Source organism: Branchiostoma belcheri, unplaced genomic scaffold (assembly GCF_001625305.1).
Source record: "Branchiostoma belcheri isolate BF01 breed outbred unplaced genomic scaffold, Haploidv18h27 scaffold16, whole genome shotgun sequence".
Classification (NCBI taxonomy): Eukaryota; Metazoa; Chordata; class Leptocardii; order Amphioxiformes; family Branchiostomatidae; genus Branchiostoma; species Branchiostoma belcheri.
Window position 1 is genome coordinate 1,056,653 of NW_017803046.1, and position 3,176 is coordinate 1,059,828.

The 3,176-nt window shown below is 37.7% G+C and overlaps 1 long non-coding RNA gene and 1 pseudogene across 1 annotated transcript; both read right to left on the reverse strand.

Moving 5' to 3' along the window:
- Positions 1–83: 83 nt before the first annotated feature.
- Positions 84–1,160, reverse strand: LOC109465989. Its single transcript, XR_002139997.1, has 3 exons — positions 1,062–1,160; positions 765–823; positions 84–308 (listed from the first exon to the last, which is right to left on the reverse strand). It is a non-coding gene; the product is annotated as an uncharacterized LOC109465989 (long non-coding RNA).
- Positions 1,161–1,431: 271 nt separating this feature from the next.
- On the reverse strand, positions 1,432–3,160 carry LOC109465877 (annotated as a pseudogene).
- Positions 3,161–3,176: the final 16 nt, after the last annotated feature.

Here is a 3,176-nt window from a genome sequence, read left to right on the forward strand (position 1 = left end):
CAGCGAATTTTTGAATTCCAGAAACATTCGTGTATTCATAAAAGCCGTCTAAAGTCGGAAAGAGTGGGAAATTTTCAAATATGGGTTTGGCTCTTTACTTGCATGACCCTCATATTGTATAGTATGTTGTCTCTTCTACCTGCCTTACAGTATAACTAGATTTATAACGGTTCTGTGTCAGATATGTCCACATGTTGCCTCCTCAGGATGTCTCAGTATCTGGCTGGTACAGCTGATGTTCCTTGATGTAGTTAATGACAGCGTCAGGGACCAGGTACCTCACACTTTCCTTCCGCTTCAGGGATCGCCTGACAAATAGAACAATTTGCATCACTTTCTAAATTCACAACATTTACAATTCGGTAGGACAAACGTACAACACCTGACAGACAGAATATGACAACTAGAAAGGCAACATTTGCAAAGCAACTGCAAAATGTTTACCTTAACATGGTTTAACCTAACAAACTACAGAACCTGTTTATTTTCACTCAAACATATTCATATATATGTCCTGCTACATGTACATAATGTAACCCAACACCAACCACATAGTGTCTGCTACAGCACCAGTTACCATGGTGACAGTGACAGTCACATCCGGTCCAGGTCATTGACCTTATTTGTTTACAGAAGAAGAGGAAGAAGAAACCTGGCAAAACAATATGTTTTTCCTTCTGCAAAGGTAAAAATGACACATCTAAAGCCAAGGTTCCCTTTGAAAAAGTGATACTGTTCTACTTGATACACTTTATTTTTCTTACCTGATCTTTGTGGCACTTATCTCATTCTGAATCCATTCTGTCACTAGATGGATGTTGCTCTGAATAAAAAGCATCATGACTTGATCATTGATTATACTGTAAATAATATTTGTACACATAATTGAATATTAAAATAAGCAAGAAGGCAAAGGCAAGCTCTGCTATTTTCAATATTCAGAAATCAAACCTGTAATATGTACATAGTCCAGGATATATTTTGTGTATTAAGGAATTTGAGGTATCCATTAGTAAAGGTAAGTATAACTAAAAGTATGAAATAACTGAGCTGCTGCATACCTTATATTTTGACAACACGTCTGACTCATATATAAACTTTTCAGGATTAGACCCAGCTCTTGAAATGACAACTAAGCCATACTCAGACACTAGTTCTTTGATCTGAGGAGAGAAAAATAGACAAGTCAGACAGGCAACTATGTAGGAATTTTCCCCCAAATAGTAGTACATGTGTATGAACAAGAAACTGCAGCTGACAAGTTGGAATGAAATTTATTATATTTACAGCTGTGAGCGACTAGAAATTACAGATTAAAGGACAGGCATGTCATGGCCATCACCGTAAGCATATCTCTAGAAAAAATATCAGAGTAGAATTTTAGCAAAGTTTTGTTTCTTATGCCATTGCAAAGAAATACTCCTTACATGTTCATTCACTCCAGAGGTTGGGTACAGCAAAGGACTCCAGCAAGTCTGCACCACACAGCAGCTTCAGCTGCACATCACCTGATGCCACCTGTGTGCTGCTGCCAACAGGTTCATCTCTGTTATTTGCTGCAAGACATTTAATTAGAGAGTAACACATGATTAATGTGGCTACTATGAGCTACACTTATGGGCATGCTAGATTCAAACTTTACTGAATTCTAAGCTACACAACCACAAAATCTTACGTACCATTGTGTCGTGTTTTCCTCCTCTTCCTTGACGGCCCGTCTGTTTTGGCGTCCACTACGCTGCCGTACTTGTTCTGGACCTGCCGTTTCAAGTGCCTGGCCACCACTGCAGTCTCCAGCCAGCCTTTCTGTTCACTCTCCCAGCTGTCCACTCTGAGGATTTAAAAAGTCGTTTGAACTCCATCTTGAATTTAAAATCATAATAGACCTGTAGTAACTTTAACTAAGTACGTACTATGTTGTAACATATATCAAACCATAGTACAATGTTGTACTTCATTCCAACACATTGAGGACAAAGAGATAAATATTCAATGAACATTGTCAATTTCATCAGGATGAAGGCAACAGTAGTCCTTGAAAATCTGATGCTCTCTTTGTCCTTGTTGTGTTGGAATAAAGTTCAACATTGTACTATGATTACTACCAACACAGATGGAACCTTCATGCTATCAAACCATTTTGCTCAGAGTCTGACAATCAATCAATCAATCAATTTCACTTTCTTTTCCTGGAAGTTAATCCAAAAGAGTGGTATACTTACCTAACCCAGTCTGATGTGGAAAGTGCCAGTTGTGCCATGGCAACCCTGTCTGTACTGGGCACCAGTCCCTGGGGAGAAAATGTACAATTTCAATAGCTATTCCATGAAATGCTGCTTCATCAGAAAATTGTATTAACACAGCTGAAAACCACAATTCTTTTCTTTAGCAACTCTCCAATGTCACACTAAAATAGAAGTCTGCAAACTAAATCAGTGTCTGCCAATAATTTCCTGATTGTATTAAAATGGAATCAACCAATTACTGTAAGCATGGAGGTAATTTTTTTTACCTCCATGCTGTAAGTAAATAAAATCAGTACATAATTGAAGAAGTTTGAATCTATGCATCATACTGGTAAGTTGTTAATAGAAAAATCTTTTTGCCATTTGAATTTTGATGTACAAAATGTACTTTATTATGTTTACCGAAGGAAAACATATTGTTTCTGCTCCGTTTCTTCTTCCGTTCCAAACACTGACCTCTGACCTGGTCAATGACCAGGCTGGGTTACATAATGCTGCCATTTTATAGTAGGAGGGATTTAGACTCCTGTCACCATATACATACATACCATGTAAACATCGACGTGAATATGTTTGAGTAAGAATTAACAGAGCAGACCATGTGCAAAGGTAAACATGCATTTGCTTGGAAAATGTTACCTTTTTTCTAGTTCATACTTGGTTTTTTAAACAATAAGACAAAAGTTTCTTTACCTTTTTGCCATATTTGTCATGTGCTGGTGATATGATCCCTTCAACCACTTTAAACAGGCCTGTTCTCTCCAGATGATCACGGGCAAGCTCTGGAACAGACAATTTAGTATTTTGTTTGTTTCATGCGAAATTAGGATAACCAGATGGACTGAACAAACATTTGTATATTATGAGGAAGTTCATCCTATTGATTCATACATACATATGTCACAGGGGAGATTGGAATCCAGGGGGATC